The sequence below is a fragment of the Ambystoma mexicanum genome, chromosome 6p, assembly GCF_040938575.1.
Source record: "Ambystoma mexicanum isolate Mex_15411 chromosome 6p, UKY_AmexF1_1, whole genome shotgun sequence".
In the NCBI taxonomy this organism is placed as follows: domain Eukaryota; kingdom Metazoa; phylum Chordata; class Amphibia; order Caudata; family Ambystomatidae; genus Ambystoma; species Ambystoma mexicanum.
The window spans coordinates 376,488,615-376,507,535 of record NC_090935.1 but is presented as its reverse complement, the minus strand read 5'-3'; positions in this window follow the sequence as shown (position 1 = coordinate 376,507,535).

The window sequence follows — 18,921 nt, the reverse complement described above, 5'->3', positions numbered from 1 at the left end:
GCCTGGTGGAGGGTGCCCCTGGATGCTGGATGCTGGGGGGTGGGGGTGGTGGGAGACATGAGTGCGGGCCTGGTGGAGGATGCCCCTGCACTGCTGGGGGGTGCGGGTGGTGGGAGACATGAGTGGGTGCCTGGTGGTGCTGCCCCTGCACTGCTGGGGGGTGGGGGTGATAGGGGCCATGAGTGGGGGCCTGGTGGAGGGTGCCCCTGGATGCTGGGGGGTGGGGGTGCAGGGAGACATGAGTGGGGGCCTGGTGGAGGGTGCCCCTGCACTGCTGGTGGGTGGGGGTGGTGGGAGACATGAGTTGGACATGAGTGGGGGCCTGGTGGTGCTGCCCCTGCACTGCTGGGGGTGGGGGTGATAGGGGCCATGAGTGGGGGCCTGGTGGAGGGTGCCCCTGCACTGCTGGGGGGTGGGGGTGATAGGGACCATGAGTGGGGGCCTGGTGGAGGGTGCCCCTGGATGCTGGGGGGTGGGGGTGATAGGGGCCATGAGTGGGGGCCTGGTGGTGCTGCCCCTGCACTGCTGGGGGTGGGGGTGATAGGGGCCATAAGTGGGGGCCTGGTGGAGGGTGCCCCTGGATGCTGGGGGGTGGGGGTGCAGGGGGACATGAGTGGGGGCCTGGTGGAGGGTGCCCCTGGATGCTGGGGGGTGGGGGTGGTGGGAGACATGAGTGGGGGCCTGGTGGAGGGTGCCCCTGCACTGCTGGGGGGTGGGGGTGGTGGGAGACATGAGTTGGACATGAGTGGAGCCTGGTGGTGCTACCCCTGCACTGCTGGGGGGTGGGGTGATAGGGGCCATGAGTGGGGGCCTGGTGGAGGGTGCCCCTGGATGCTGGGGGGTGGGGGTGGTGGGAGACATGAGTGGTGGCCTGGTGGAGGGTGCCCCTGCACTGCTGGGGGGTGGGGGTGGTGGGAAACATGAGTGGGGGCCTGGTGGTGCTGCCCCTGCACTGCTGGGGGGTGGGGGTGATAGGGGCCATGAGTGGGGGCCTGGTGGAGGGTGCCCCTGGATGCTGGGGGGTGGGGGTGCAGGGGGACATGAGTGGGGGCCTGGTGGAGGGTGCCCCTGCACTGCTGGGGGGTGGGGGTGGTGGGAGACATGAGTTGGACATGAGTGGAGGCCTGGTGGTGCTGCCCCTGCACTGCTGGGGGGTGGGTGGGATAGGGGCCATGAGTGGGGGCCTGGTGGAGGGTGCCCCTGGATGCTGGGGGGTGGGGGAGCAGGGGGACATGAGCGGGGGCCTGGTGGAGGGTGCCCCTGCACTGCTGGGGGGTGGGGGTGATAGTGGCCATGAGTGGGGGCCTAGTGGAGTGTGCCCCTGGATGCTGGGGGGTGGGGGTGATAGGGGCCATGAGTGGGGGCCTGGTGGTGCTGCCCCTGCACTGCTGGTGGGTGGGGGTGATAGGGGCCATAAGTGGGGGCCTGGTGGAAGGTGCCCCTGGATGCTGGGGGGTGGGGGTGCAGGGGGACATGAATGGGGGCCTGGTGGTGCTGCCCCTGCACTGCTGGGGGGTGGGGGTGATAGGGGCCATGAGTGGGGGCCTGGTGGAGCGTGCCCCTGGATGCTGGGGGGTGGGGGTGCTGGGTGACATGAGCAGGTGTGCAGGGTAGTCCCCTGTGGTGTTGGCTGCCTGCAGGGGCCGTGGAGGGTGTACAGGGAATACCTGGGAGCACACAGCCAAATCGCATGTAGAATTTCCCGCGTACCCCTGAAATACACGTACCCAGCCAAATCGTGTGTGGAAATTCACGCGCACGTACCCGGCCAAATCGCGTGTGGAACTTCCCGCTCACCCCTGAAGTCCACGTACCCTGCCAAATCGCGTGTGGGACTTCCGGCGCACCCCTGAGATCCACATACCCAGCCAAGTCGCGTGTGGAAATTCCCGCGCACGTACCCGGCCAAATCACGTGTGGAACTTCCCGCGCACCCCTGAAATCCACGTACCCTGCCAAATCGCGTGTGGGACTTCCCGCGCACCCCTGAGATCCACGTACCCAGCCAAATCGCGTGTGGAAATTCCTGCGCACGTACCCGGCCAAATCGCGTGTGGAACTTCCCGCGCACCCCTGAAATCCACGTACCCTGCCAAATCGCGTGTGAGACTTCCCGCACACCCCTGAGATCCATGTACCCAGCCAAGTCGCGTGTGGAAATTCCCGCGCACGTACCCAGCCAAATCGCGTGTGGAACTTCCCGCGCACCCCTGAAATCCACGTACCCTGCCAAATCGCGTGTGAGACTTCCCGCGCACCCCTGAGATCCACGTACCCAGCCAAATCGCGTGTGGAAATTCCCGCGCACGTACCCGGCCAAATCGCGTGTGGAACTTCCCACGCACCTCTGAAATCCACATACCCTGCCAAATCGCGTGTGAAAGTTCCCACGCACCCCGGAATACACGCAGACGTTATTTTTCAGTCAGCGGGTGTCCGTGTTTGTGGGTACCCCTTTGCACGTCATTTGTCCTGGAGGGCCACAGTATAGGACATTCACCATGGCTGTATATAGGTGCTATTTGTTGGCGCACCTTTTGGCGCACATTTATTACAGGCGCAGAGACGCTACCGCCTGCTTTCTTGTGGCGGTCATGTTTGTGCCTGTGCGCTGGTTTGACCGTGCCCTTTTTTGCCCTATTCGATTCCATGAATACGTGTTGTAGGCGAGCGTGTGGGCGTTCTGCGCACTTGCACCCTGTACTTCCCCCGTGACGCCCACATTTTGGCAAGTTGTTCCCCATTCCGAGTGTTACGCCCCGTGTTCCGCCTACTTTTGTTGTGTGCGCCGCGCTATGTGCGATTTTCGCTGTGGCCTGTGCGATTTTCGCTGTGACCTGGCACACGCCGTTAGATGGCCTGTGCGCCAACGTGCGCCGCACACTTTTTTAGCGCACATCCGATGGTTTTCTCGCGCACGGCCTTCCATGAATCGATGTGCGCTGCTTTTCGTGCGATTTTCGCACTTGCACTGCGATTTTCGCTATTCCACTGCGAATCGCACGTTTTTGGCCACTTGCGCCGCGCTAATTATTCCATGAATCGGCCTGTGAAACTATATTGAAAAAATGACAATATGTCAGTGAATAATTCACCAATAGAAACCTTGTAAAGACACAGCGCTTTAGAGTTTGTTAACTGCTCTGTAAGCCAGTGTGACCAGCCAGGCTAACCAACAACTTTTATGTCAACCGTCTGAGAATTAGGAAAATAAAATTCAGATGGAAATTGAGTAAATAACACTATAATAGTACTGAGGTGAAAATCAGAAGACTGTAATACCTAAGTGTTCAATTTCCTGTAATAGGAAAAATCGAGGAGGAAATTCAACAATGAAGATAACAAGCAGTGCAATGGTGATATCGTAGTAGACTGCAGAGTTGTTTTAGGATTTGAAAAGTGTGTGTGTATGTGAATTTGTCATGTGGAGGGGCTTACCCTAGATTTTGTTTGTCGTTTTTTAGGGGCGTGATGTAGTATGGTACATATTTGGGTATGTGTAAAGATTGATGGAGGTGAAGGAAGGATGATGTCAAATTTCAAAGAAGAGTGTGGGCATCTATAAACAACTATTATGAGTGCATGCTCTCAAGTGAGAACTGGCTTTGATGAGGCCGGGGGTGTTTAAGGATGAAGCGAGTGGAAGAGCCAAGGCCATCGCCGATATTCACATACATTTCTTGAGTGCAGGGACAGGGTCTTTAAAGGGGAGTATGGAGGCACTGGGCATGGGGTGGTCATATGGCCAATGGTCCCCATGAGAGAGACCCCTTTGAGTTGTACATGGTATTCGCAATAGGTCCAGCACCTTGTCAAAGGACTCAGATTGTTTTTTAGTGCAGGGACAGGGTCTTCACAAGGGAGTACGGAGATGTGGCCAATGGTCCCTATGGTATTCAGCACCTTGTGCATTCACATACACATACCCCATGGAGTGCGCATAGTCCCAAGTGAGAACTGCCATTGGTACAGGAGGGGAGTGGATGTGGATAAAAGTAGCGCAATAGGCCTGGCAGCTTATCAAAGGACACATAGATATGTTGATTACAGGGGCAGGGTCTTCAAAGAGGAATATGGAGATACCGGGTCCCCAGGAGAAAGGCCACTTTGAGTTGAACATGGTATTCAGCACCTTGTGCGTTCCCATCCACCCACCTCCATTGCATGCGCATGGTTCCAAGTCCGAACTTCCATTGATATGGGAGGAGGATGGATGTGGATTAAACTAGACCATTAGGCCCATCACCTTACCAGAGGACACAGCAATTTGTTGATTTCAGGGACGGGGTCTTCAAAGGGGAGTATGGAGACAACTGGTCTGGAGTGTCCATGTGGCCAATGGTCCCCATGAAAAAGAATCTTTGAGTTGTTCATGTTATTCAGCACCTTGTACGTTCCCATCCACCCACCCCCATTGTATGTGCATTATCCGAAGTGAGAACTGCCATTAACACGGGAGAGGGGTGGATTTGGATGAAACTAGTGCAATAGGCACTTTCCTTGGCAAAGGAAACAGAGATATGTTGATTGCAGGGACAGGGTCTTCAAACGGGGTTAGTGAGACACCAAGTTTTGGATGGCCATGTGGCCAATGGTCTTTAGTGGCCAGACCCTTTTGCAGTTGTATATGGTATTTGGCACCTTCTGCTGTCCCATCCACACAACCCCATTGTGAATGCATGACCCAAGTGAGAACCGCCATGGATAAATGGAGGCGGGAGGGAGATGGATGTGGACGTGGAGAGCGCAATATGCCCAGAAGCTTTTCACCTGCTGGGCCAAAACAAAAAACACACAAAAAAGCATTGAAGAAATGATAACAGTGTCTTTGGATAGATTATGACCAGGTGAGAGTGATATTTAAAACTTATTGATGCCAGTAACAATCATCTTTGTTGATCCTTATGGTATAGCATACTATGTTGAATAGCATAATTGGTGGTGTTGGTGACTTGGACAATCACTTTCATTCATTTACCATATTACCTGATTGTTTTTATTTAATATGACTGTAAAAGTGTGATCATTGTTAACTATTATTGAAAGAGTTTATTCTTAAGTAAAATTGGAATGAAATCTAGATTACCTGAAGAAAAAAGTAAAATTTGAAGAAATTATAAAATTGTGATTTGCAATCGCCTTATAATGCAAGTCCAGATTATATTGTATTTTTAGTTAAGGGATTGTGGAATGGTGTATGTTTTTGGAAACTGGACAGTTAAAAGGAAATCTAGAAACTGGAAATGAAACACAATACATTTAAATATTTAGAAAATATACTATACAAAATTATCAGATAAATATATTTTTTATTGAAAGTAACATTTTGTAATACAATGAATGTTTTTAGGTTGATCTAATATGCAAACTACAAATTATATTTGTCAGGTAGTAGTACTGTCTGTAAACATCCCTTCTATTGTTTAACAGTACTAGGAAATTGATCACAAATGGTTTGAAAGACACAGGCAAGTATCACACGTGGAACGCGGCATCCCAGTATTCCACTTCCATGAATCCACCATGTAAACGCTTGATAGGCCGCAAGCCTGTACCATCTCTGTAAAAGACCTTCTAAAAATGAATTCCAGAACGTACTCTGTGATTAAAGTAGACACACTCCAATGCTTTTGAAGAACGGGTTATGTAAAAATGTATAGGCCCTTTCAGAAAACAAAACATAAGAAGATTAATTTTGAATAGCTTGAAAGTAAATTAAATTATTTTGTATAGTCGCAAAATGAAAGATGGAATCGTTTGGCCTGAACAAAGTACTATACATTTTCAAATATATCAAAATATATATCGTCAGTGAAGCCATGGCATCATAATGAACTAGGAGAACATCCTAAATGGCTACAGTTCAAGATTGCCAAAAATAAAACATACAAACACAGCACTTACTCATTTCTCACAGAATGAGGGTGAACAGTTGCTTTAAGTTTCTGCATCAGCACCATCATCATTCTCAAAACGGATCTTGTAAAACACTCTGCCCTGAAGTCATACAGCTGAGTAACACATGGTGGTGGAAGCTCGCCTTCGGCTGTATAGGCCAAGTAGCCAGAGTTTTCTCTGCAACAACAGTTCTCCACTAAAGTTGGCATTACCTCACATCGATAGCAGTTGCACCAAGTGGAAACATCTTCAATGCGACAAGGATCGGGACCATAGGATTGATTGTCGCGACTTTCACTAGATTCACCATCTTTTCGGGCTACTTTCTCTCTCAACCATTTCCTCTTCAGTATACTCCAGGTCGTACTGGAAGGGCTGAATAGATGCCATCATTATTGAGGGTAGAAGAAGTGGAAAATCCACTGGGTCTCATTACACGGAAGGCGGTAAGGGTTAACGGTCACCGGTGAGGGTACCGGTGACCGTTAACCCTTACCGCTTTACTACGAGGTCCCTTTGCGGGACCCGACCTTAACGGCTGGTGTAGACCAGCCGGCAAAGTTGGGACCCGCAAAGGGACCTTGGTGCTAATTACAGTACCGCAATTTGCGGTACCCTAATTAGCTCCTTCCCCATTCCCATTATGCCCTATGGGGCAAAAATGGGAATGGGGAAGGGCCATGGAGAAAGGGGGAATTACCGCCCCGCCAACCTTGGAATGGGGTGGTAATTCCCCTTTCCTCCATGGTGATACCGCTATGGTACCGGCGGCAACCATGGTGCTAATAGCACCATGGTTTACCGCCTACCGTGTAATGAGGCCCACTGTGTGAGAAAAATAAACAATTATTAATTTGGATGAAGTCATAAATGTAGGTTTCATTTTAAAATGCCATGTAAAGGAAAATTAGGAGAAGAAACAGACACGTTTTGAAAACCCATAGTGTCAAGCCAACAGGAATAGGACCAAAGTTGGAAAGTTTTCATTGGCACATAGAAAAAAGAACTGATGTAAATATACACTTTAGATATGATTTTGTTAAAACATTTTTCAATTATGTTACAATTATTGAAATGGAAAGCACTTACAGAGTTACTTCAATGGAGCTAGTGTAAGTAACTTTTTCAGTGTAATTCGTTGTAGTTGTTACGTACCTGAGCAGAGTAAAAATAATTTGTCTATGCTCAAAATGAAACAAACAGACACTAAGGCAGCAGAAACTCCAATGTTGTCTGACCAGAAAGGGTTTGTTTACACTTATTGAGGAAAGAGGTGTCTTGAAACTTCCATGGAGACATGCCAGTAGACTGGACGTTGAAAGGCGATGTGCACTGGCATTGTGACAAGGGGCATAAACGTCTAGTGATATCAGCTAGAGGGGCGGGTGATCTGATTTACTGACGCAAGGGCACTTGAACTTAGTATGATGGATCAACGGATCCGATTATTTATCAATATAGTGGTTTCCGACCGTGAGTTTCCCATGTGTAAAAATGTGTAAAAATCGAAGGTAAGCTACATTGGAAAAAAAAATTGGATCGATTTATATACGGTAAAAAATACTTGCCCTATCCTTTGGCCCAATAACATTCGTGAGAGAACTTCCCCTTTAATTGTACAGAAGGCCTCAATCACTCACACATTATAAACATGCTTAAACTGCCTCCATGAAACCTCTCATGGGTTCCAACACTTCTTAACCACATAAACATTTAGAACTAGCAACTGACATAACCAAAAACACCACTCTGCAACCATTCGCATTTCTTTATGCGTACCTCGGTTAAGGGGTAGACCTCAATACCACAGCTATTTTGAGCAATTGATAATGACATGCCGCTTTAACTAGTGCATGTAATTGATGAATTGCCTATGTACTTATTATGCAATACCACAAAATGAGGTAAATAATTCTGTGCCCATGAATTAAGAGCCCGCATTTGCATTCATTTGGACAAGGACTCCTCCTACCCTTGGCTTACAACTCACGTCCGCATTTTAAATACAACACTGAGAAGCCTCCAAGTAGGTTACGAAATTAATTTGTCAGCACACATATCTAGAGTTATCAGCTGACTAGGCAACCTCACCCCACCCTACAACGATGCACATTAGAAACGGCATTATTACTGTGCTGGCAAAACCTTGTTAAAGAATACATGTGAATCCCACTGCTATTTTATACCATTGAACATTCAAAGTCTTATTGATGCCCGTGTAATCCAAGAATGCTGTTGTTACGGTGCACATCATTCACCAATGCACGAATGAATGAAATGCCATTTCTTTTGCAATGTCCGATCTCTGGCACTTGAAAACCCAGGTCAAGGCAATACTATATTCCAACAAAATCCCTCATGGCTGCGGCATAGTTCCAATGCCAGATAAGAGCTTTACTGTAATGTGGGACAGCAATATGGGCGTTCATGGTAACTCAGGTAGAGCCACGTCAATGATGGGTCTTGGGATCCAATTGGAATTATGATAATATAGAGTCTGAGGTTGGCCATGCAAAATGCAGTCAAAGATGTGGGAGAAAGGCCAGGGAGGCTGTGCATATACCATTGGGGAAGATGTGGGTGACTGTCACCCATGGAATGTATACGGTTGCTACAGTAAATAAGATGACTTTATAAAGGCAACTTTCGAAAATGCATGATTGACGTCATGGAGGGATATTCACGCCTGTGTCTGCTATGTCTGCTAGGCTCTCGTAAATGAAGCCATCCGGCAGCAGCCTCCATGGTCTGTTCAAGACGCCTTCGTATGTCAAGGACGATCCCTTGTGAGTTTGGACACAGCTTTGCTTCTGCATAGCGTGCAAGGTGGCATGACATTGATGCTATGATGTTTGAGTATGGTGCTGTGGCTAATACCACTATCCACTGCAAGTTAACCCCCTCCCCTCCCTTGTAGGTCACATAGGTCCATCAGCTACTGGTTTTAGTGAATGGTGAGTCCCATGAACATGGACTCCCACGCGTTTTATAAGACTTTCTTCAAACACACTAATTTATGACAGATATTGCATTTAAGCAACATTGTTGAGTTGCATATTGTCGGTTCCTTGTGTCTTATGTCTACAGTATATCACGAGGCACATGACTTGACGTCCAGTGTGCGCCCATGTCATGATTCCTGACCATTTGCAATATTGCCCACCAACAGTCCGTTTCGCGTGCAAGCAGATGTTCCAGTTGTTCTGTAATAACCTTGTCACATCTCTGATATCCTTGGAAATGCGATCATTCTTTTCCCCATCAGTCATGAAGCGCCCAATGGTTTCGATTCTGTGAGGTCGCCAGAGGTTTGCGGTAGCCTATGCCGGTTACACTTCATTGAACATTTTGCATAAGAACTAGACTAGCATAGTTAGGCGCATCCAATGCTATCTAATTTTCAATTGTGTGACATCACTGATGTGGTGTGACTGGGCGCAAACCTTTTGACACATGAACTACAGCATTTAATTTGTCTGTGCTTCAGAGCCTTGTAGTTGCCACTGAGGTAGATGAGCTTTACAAGAATGACTGCAACATTGCCTCAAGGACGTCACTTCAGGATGCTCCGGCTTGCTCACAGGATGAATACACTGAAGGGTATTTTAGCTCACTTCCTGCTGTATTTAGTTCTCTTGGTTGTCTCCTCTGGTCACTTCCCATGTTATCAGTAAGCTTGCTAGGTCGTGTGAAGACCAGGCTGCAGTGGTGTGTCCAGACTCGATTGACTGGGGTGGCCCAAGTGGGGCACTGACTTATGCAGGGGCGGCATGATTTACGAGTGCACACACACACACACACACACACACACACATAATGATCATAGTTAGGATAATGGGGTGGCACCTGGGGTGGCCAATCAGATTCCAGGGGTAGCACGTGCCACTCCCTGGACACGCCTAGGCCAGGCTGGTGTATACTTCCTCCTGCCATTGCATATGCCATACAAGATGCTGCAAGACGTTTGGAAATGCTGTTCTCCTCTATCCAATCCCGTGTTAGGAAAGACATGTGCACACCCTTGGCCCATACAGGACATTTGGCTTTCCTGACACTGCCAGGTGTGGCCAGTCTCAGGGTCGTGCACCGATGTAGATGAGGTAATACCACGCCTCACAGGCCCCTTGTTAAAGGGGTGCAGTGTTAATGATGGTATCACAGTACTGTGCTAGGGGAGTGGTAGTTAAGAGTAGGCTATACGTTAAGATGCTGCTATGCACTGTGGCATAGCATCTCATTGTGTCAGTGGTGGCTTTGCTTATCCAATTGATTCTGTCAGCGTGTTCCAAAGATGAGAAGTGTGCGTTGGTGGGGCACCATGGTTGCAGACACTGACGCAAGCCTGCAGGCATGGCTAGCCCCTTGCATGATGTGTGGTGTACTAGAAGACTCCTAATACCAGGGCTGGGGCATTTATTGATGGATATGCCTCTGCCCGTGCCCTTGCTGGATACTTAATACTCAATGGGCCTCATTACACGGTAGGCGGTAGGGGTTTACCGGTAAGGGCATCGGTACCGGTAAACCCCTACCGCCTTACTACGAGTTCCCTTTGCGGGACCCGACTTTAACGGCTGGTTTTACCAGCCGTTAAAGTAGGGTGCCGCAAAGGGACCTCGGAGCTAATTACGGTACCGCAATTTGTGGTACCATAATTAGCACCTTCCCCATTCCCTTTATGCCCTATGGGGGCAGAAATGGGAATGGGGAAGAGCCTTGGTGAATGGGGAATTACCGCCCCCGCTCACCTTGGAGTAGGGCGGTAATTCCGCCATCCATCAAGGCGGACACGGTAAAACACCGGCGGCAACCAGGGCGCTATTAGCGCCATGGTTACCGCCTACCATGTAATGAGGCCCAATGTCTTTAAAGTACAAGCACCACCATAATAATGGACAATATTGGGACCCCTATGAATTTTCTTTACAGCTGGCTGTGTGTATATTCCGGTGTTGTTCCATCAGGTGGGCTGCTTGGTGAGGCTGATTGTGTGCATGCACGTTTGCTTATGTATCAGCCTAAGGCCTTCACACTTATGATTCATGGATTCTTAAACTGTAGCCAGTAAAGATCTGTTAGCACAAGTGAGCTAATACTTGCCATATGGACCTTTGGAAGGTTCCTCTTCCCACTCATAATCCTGTTTTTTTTTCTGTTGCCCTTATGGCAGGTTGAACTTCCAGGCTCGGCATGGGCCTTCTGCGGTTCCATGTAATAATGTTCCCACGAAAATGTCCCCATGCAAAAGATGGGCATTGTTTGCGGAGACATTATTACATGGAACATGAAGGGGACACCCACAACCCCCGTCCCTATGTATATGGTCACCTAAATAATGTCACCACAAACTTTTCCCAGCGACATTATGTACATTATCACCTGACACCCCTTCTGCATGGTTGAAAAACCTGCATCAGCTGAATGATCAGTATAGGGTGATTACGCCGGAGGTAGGACACTGCATAACATAAACGCTGGTGTAGTTCCGCTGTTCGACAGACATGTCACTCAGCAAGAATGCCTGTGTGGCTGCGACAGAAGGCAGCATGACCACATGCAAGAGTGAGCTGCATCAAATAATAGTAAGGGATGTGAGATATGTCCTGATACACAAAGCATGCATGGAGCCTCTGCCCGGTCTGCAGCGGGAAAGGTGATAAGCAACTCCCACCCTGGCACTGGTCAGAGGGAAACTTAAGACCAATCTCTTTGACTATGCCTACTATGTATGCTCTTATGCCTGTGCGCCCAGTGGCAATACAGTTTGCTAGGTTGTTTTGTCATCAGCACATTACAAATTGCCCAGTCAAGCAATAGGGCCTCATCATGGCTGACAAGACTGCTAAAGGGCTGCGTACATCCATTAACGAACAAAAACAAAAGATATATATAGCTCGGGATACATTAAGAAAATTCATTATTTAACAATCGCAAGATCGTTCAAACTTAACAGCAAATAATACCCAATGATATCCAAGGCGAGGGCAGCAGTGTTCCCTGCTGCATGGTCCCTTCAGCTCTCTCCCACGCTGTTATGGGCTTTCACTCTTAAGGTTGCCAGCAGGGCTGCATAATGTTTAACTGTGGCTGGCCAGATGTTGACATTTACCTGGAAAGGACCTATGATCCCTGCTGGGACACGCCAGAGGTGGCAGTTAGCTGAAGTGGCCAGTCAGGTAAGTCAGGTGGAATGTCTAAAACGGTGGCTGTGTTTACATGTTATTTCTTACAGTAATTTGCAATACACACCTTAAAACACACCGTTTTCAGTTTTATAAAAGCACAGTTCTGTACACTTATAGTTCTGAACAGAAATGCAATAAAGTGTTTCCACAGTTTAAAATTAGTATGGGTCATTATTGTGCGCTGAAAACTATTTTTCCATGAGGTGAGAGGTAGATTCTGGAAGTCTCAGTTCAACATTTTGAGACTTCCAGGCTGGGCTTGGTGACTTGGCCTAGGCATATCACTGGTTTCGAAGACCTGGGGATGGCATCTTCAGGTCCATATGACGATGACCATGAGGCCACTTTGTTGCAGACCCCCGTAGGAGGCTAGGTGATATTGAGGCGGTATTAACCGAGGCAGCGGGCCAACCCTGTCGCTAACACCCTGCCACGAGTTAATGGCCAGAGCAAAGTGTAGTTTCCCTACACGGGTGCCAATGATGTGTTGGTCGGCTGCGGCAGTGCTGACAGGTAAGTCCATGTTCCATGTTGATGACTGTGACGTCATCAACATGTACAACTGACTTCCTGAAGAGCAGCACTGCTGAAGCCAAGACCCACCACATAGGCAAGTTTAATTTTTCTTTTACTTTTGGGAAAAAGGTCACCAGAAGCTACACAGGTGCTAAATAGTGAAGGGGGAGCGGGGAAGGGAAGTGCCCGTCACCAATGAAGATGCTCAGAATGCAGGCTTTCCTTAGTAAATACAGCCCGTATTATGAGCATTCGTATTGGTGGATGGTGCCTCCCAGGGTGCTAATTCAGTTTAATAGTGAATGTGAATTGTGGGCCACGCTAGGGAGGCCCTTGCACAATTAATTGCATTGCAGAACAAGAACGTATGTCATGTTCACACAGATACACGTTATTCAGCACTATTGCTGGCATCCTTAGAAGCCATGAAAGATATAAATGTCCACCAGTAGGTGGTGTGAGAGTGTCCTTTGTTTTTCCCTTGAGGCTACATACCGGCGACTGAGGGGTGCATGGCCCCAGCACCTATTCTTCAATGTATAGCCCGTGGGTGGCATGAGGAGGGAGCCTTGTCCCTCCCCACAACATCACAGCCTGGAATGAGGACCAGCACCTGAAGTCTACTATTGTTTCAAGCTCTCTGTATTAGCTTACATGTGCGTGGGGGGAGTGGCCAGTATTTTAATTTATAGTTACTAGTGATATGATAGCCCTGAGACTGTGATAAAACATATGTACATCATTATTTAATTGCACATATAATTAATTATTTGGTAAAATCCGGGTGTCATTTTAGGCCATTGCAAAGGGTTTAAAATCCTCTTATTTTGTGAGGGAAGCTTGGATTCTGATTCTGTTTACTGTCTCATATCCCCGAGTACCTGCTGCTTCTTTCTATCCACTCATAATTTGAGGGTTGAGAGAACATTGCAGGGGCAAACCTTAACTTGGGTGCTATCTATCTTTTGCTAGCACAAGAAGTGCTCCTATTCAATTGTGCTTTGGATATGTTCTTGTAGAAGGTTACTTCTTTTTTTTTTATTGATGTAAATGATAAATTAACTTTTCAATACATAAGTACAAAAAGTTATAAAAAAACAAAGATATATATAAAAAAAAGAAAAGAAAAGCAAATCACATAACGACACATCAAATCACATCATATTAAAACAAATCATATTAACTCGGGTTACAGGTTATATGACGTAAAAACGTACACCGGCAGGCAATTTCGCTAAAAAGCAGTAAATTGGAAAAAAGAGATATTACATTCACATTTCATATTTTCACTTTCTGATTGAGCACGAAAGAAAAACATAAATGTATCTTAACAACAAAATATTAAAATAATTATTGCAACTGCCTAGCCTTTCCTATCTCTAAAAGTTTTGTTCTAGTGATGTTATATTTATTCGGTTAGTCCTGAAACCTGCTATTTTTCTGCTTCAGACCGTAGTTACAATTTCACTTCAGGGTCTTCCTTTAATTTCAACGCTGTCAGGTAATTGACAACTGCTAGTCTTATTTTTGTTATTTGAGTATTATACACCAAATGCCAGAAAAGTTCAATCGATAAGGGAATATATGTTTCAAAATGTCTTTTGATATACTCAACTCTTTTATCCAATAACATAGGACATTCCGCAATCAGATGGGCTGTGGTTTCCAGAGTTCTGGGATCTTTGCAGAAGCAAGAAATGTCATCCTTCTTTGTAATGATATTCCATTTAGCTAGAACATTTCTTGTATGCCACAGGTTCATTCTGAATCTTAAAAATGAGTCTTTGGCTTTAGCGCCAGGAAATTTCAGCAGATAATTTTCAGGCGTTCTTATTTTCTTCATAATTATTTTATGGACTTTAGCATGTTTGGTGTTTTGGCATTGCTCATATGTATTGATCCAATCCCATATCATGACCTTCTCCTTAGCTCTATTAGGATTTGTTATTAATAATTCCTCTGACACCTCAGCACTTTGCAGGAAACGTTCCACACTTTGACGCCACGTACCCATGGCCTTATGCTCACTTGTTTTCATATAGATTGACAAGACATGCAATAGAGAGCTTTGTTGTTGACTCATAATGCATTTTCGATACAGACTACATAGTCTACACATGTACATACAATATAAAAAGGATAAGCCCAACTCATACCGTAATAAACACATCTGAACTGTCTTGGGCACATGTAATATGTTTTTCCAGAATTGTCCTTCCAATCTCGACCAGGCCATCTAATTCTTCCATGATTTAGACTCAGCACCATATAGTACCATAGGTACTACCTTTTGACAATAGAACATGATTATGGGTTTCAAAGAGAAGGTGCTGTATTTCTGATTTATAATGGAAGCTTGCGAGGTGGCGGTTTGGAATTTCTTTTTTAATTCTTCTAGATACGGAATGTCAGAGGTGGGTATATTGACATTCATCCCCAGATTACATTTTCTAAAGGCTGAGACATTAGAGACCATGAAAGACGAGATGCTCTGGCTTTGCTGTTGGGTACATTCTTCATTATTTTTGTTTTGGAAACATTTATAACAAGATCATTTTTTTCTACATATTTCCCTAGCTGATCAAGTAGGGTCTGGGAAGCCCCTTGGTGTTTTTGCCAATAGAACCAAGTCATCGGCATAAAAAAACCAAGGGACTGCAGATGCTCCAAACTACCATTTGCAGTAGTTACTCATTGTAATTATCCCCCCATGGTGATTGCTGCCCAATATAAAAATTGTGTGATTTTCTTTGAAATTAAAATAAATAAATATTGTGTTACCACCCAACTGCCCGGTTCATGGTCCATTGTGACCCGGGGTATTTGTAAAAGGGGTGTGAGACGGGTCGGGTATCGGCTCAATTTGAATTCGTTGAAATGAAAGAAAAAGCATTCTAATTGGGCGCTACATCTACGGCTGAGGGCGAAAGTCCTGTTCCGGTGTGTGACGCCCGATTGTAATCCTTCACATAATAACCAAATGCCCTTGACTTTTGACTGTTAATAATATTCTGTCGGTATCCTTGCTGTACAGCTGTGTAACCTAAGCTGAAAATAGCCATGTTTCTTCTGCGCCCTGATACCCTCGGGTCTGGCGCGCATTACAAATAATAAAACAAACAAACAAATTCTAGCCACTGCAGATCGGCATCCTGATTCTGAAGCTTGGGACAAGCATTATCAACCTCAAACATTAGTTGCACCCAAGTGACATCAGTTTGGTAAGTAACATAATTTGTTAGTGGTGTGGTCTGAGTCTTCCTGCTTTTCCTCTTAGGCCTCTAAAACATTAAAAAACACAAGCATTATTTATTTCACACTTGCAGAACATATGATTATCAACCTTACAATCTATTACCAATTAAACAAATTCCAAATAACCACTTTTTAAAAATAAAAACTGAAAGGCCTGGATGGAATGTACCCTTGTTTTATGAATGTGCTTTGATACAGCCAATACTGAATTGCCTAGTTCATCACCCAACTGTAACAGAACATTCACAAAAAGTTGTAAACGTCCATAATATTCTTCCATGTCATGACACATACATACAATTACAACATGAACGCAATTTCACAATGTAGAACACTTTTCACACAATCAAAGTAGCATTAAAATTTCAATCGATGAAAAATGATGACTATCAGTATTATTTGAATACCTGCTGTGCATGTGTCTCTTCCATCTCGGCTTCTTCAGTAATAGACTCCTTGTGCATAACAAATGCAATAAACATTGGATAATAGCTATACAATGTAATGTTAACATCTTTGATAACAAGGATTACATCTTGATAAGTAACCTTATATGATTGTCAAATTTCAACCACAAGTTTTACATACAACAAAGAAAATTTACATATGTTGAATACAATTGTTGAATAAGAAAATTGTATTTAAAATTTAAATGAAATGTATTTTTTAAAAAGAGAAGGTTGACCATTGTAAGCAAATATAAAAATGTTAACAACAATTGATTTTGAAATGCACCTGTTGAACTTCACTTGTGTCAAAGAAAATTGGTGTTAGGGTTAGCACTTTACTGTTATCTTTCAAAAATAAAGATAATTAATTATTAAAACAAAAAAAATACAGAGTGATAATGTTGATTTTCATGTCTTGCACTTTCGATGTCCAGCAACAGTACATTAAAACATACATAGACCATTGGGAGTATAAAATATTCCATTTAATTTAGCTACTATCCGAGTTTTTGTAAATGGATTACTGTCAATGTTGCGTGTAGGAAGGTGAATGACACTACTACATTGATGTTTGCATGCATTCAGATTTTGCGACAATGTTATAACTTGTAAACAAATAATCAGTTATGTTATTACTGCAAAATAAAGTAAGATTTATGTTATTACTTGAAAGATCATTCAATAAAGTATCACGTGTCATACCTCATTCGCCTGATCAGTCGCAACAGAAGAAGAGTATGTTGTGGAAGTACCGTTATCCTCCTGTATATAATTAATTATTGTTTTTTTTTAAATTATGTTAGGATTGAATTTTAGCCATAAAATTAAATGAAAAAGAGAATAGATACAGTGGTACAATTAAACATTCTACTCTTTATCAGTACAAAATATAAACAATAACAATTATCAATTTGTTCAAAGGTCGAACATGACCGTATACCTCTATAGTATAGTCACAGATACATCTATACTTGAAAAAAAATTACTTTAAACGGAAATCAGTTTGCTGTTGCAGATGATGAAGCTTGTTACTTTATTCAATTTATATATGCATAACAATAGTAACAAAAATGTATTATTCATAGAAAATAAGCAATTTAATACACTATAAATCAGTTTATGTGCATGTCAGTAGGTCTCACTGTTTGGATATTTAAGGTGTCTGTCATTCCCTCAGTTATCTCTGTGAAATGACAAACAGCTCAAATATCCAAATGGTCTGCACTTCCAGCAGTGTACTCTACGTAATGACAGACATTGTAATGAAAACATTATAAAAATAATCAATTTACAGATTTTGCAATTAAAGTTTTTAGAAAGTCTGTCATAGCAGTGAACTTTCAATGCATCACAAAAGTCGGTATTTATTCAAGGACAAAGTCTAAAATTTAAATACATGTGCAAATTTAAACACAATAGAAAATGTAACTCAAAAATAACTATACCAATATTACACCAAAAAAACAAATCTTTTCATCTCAATTCCTATTGGCACACAATGTCAATAAAATGTGTGATCATTATTTCTAGATATATAAATATATATACTACAGGGCCTGCAGTAGCATCCTTGTAGTTATGGGTAAGTTGCTCAACTCATAGAAAGAACACTTTTTGGGTGGCTTATAACTTCACCACCCCTGGACAAATCCTCATGAAACTTTGCAAAACAACTATATGGCCTCCTTGGAATAATTCTGTGAAGTTTGATGTAGTTTCATACAGGGGGGAAACGTTATAGGAGGGGTCCCAGAATCACGCCTACAGCCCAAACCGCTGGTTGGAATTTCACCAAATTGGCGCCAGGACTGACGGCTTGGTGTAAATCTGTTCAGTCGTTTTTTTTTTAAACGGCCAAAAAGTAGGTAAAAATAATTGTGATATCTGGGACGCACCCGCTGATTGAATGGTGAAAAGCGTGAGGGAGTCATAATGCTCTGAACGGTCACCATGTTGGATCCGTGGACAGCCGCCACTGCCTGTGGATAGTGCACTGGGGAAAAAGTCCGGAAAACCCATTTTGGGTTATTTGGTGGTCAAAAGAGGGGCTGGAAAGGGTGGGGGAGTGGAATAAAGATGATATGGAGCTGTTTTTATATGTGAAAAAAGGGCATGCTGGTGCCGTCGAGTCTGCAGTCATTTTGGTGTCTGCGGATATGATGTGGATGGCAGCAGGTTCAGGGCGAGTTTTGTTATTTGAAGGTGTATTGTACATACTTGTTATATGGTTTAATTTTACTGTGGTGGTTGTGCCCAGTGGCCAGATTGTTAGGGGCATGGCTGTAGGCCATTGTGAGTAACCTGAAAGTGTCTCACCAACTAGTCCCCGGGGATCTGTCATCCAGGTGGCCAGGACACAGCCATCGCTTTTGGATCCAGTTCCTGGGTGTGGGCCAGTGTGGAAGGATCACCTGGATGGGTGGTCTTTGGGGAGTGGAAGTCGGACACTGGACGGCAAGATGTGGTATCCCCTTCCCTATAACACCTTTACCCCATCCTACCAAGTAGGATACGTAGGGATTTGACCCAACACCGCCCCCCTTTTCTGACACAAACACTTTCTCAAGGACAACTCACTGTGACTTGTAACCTTTATTTTCCTTTGAAAATAGAAAACG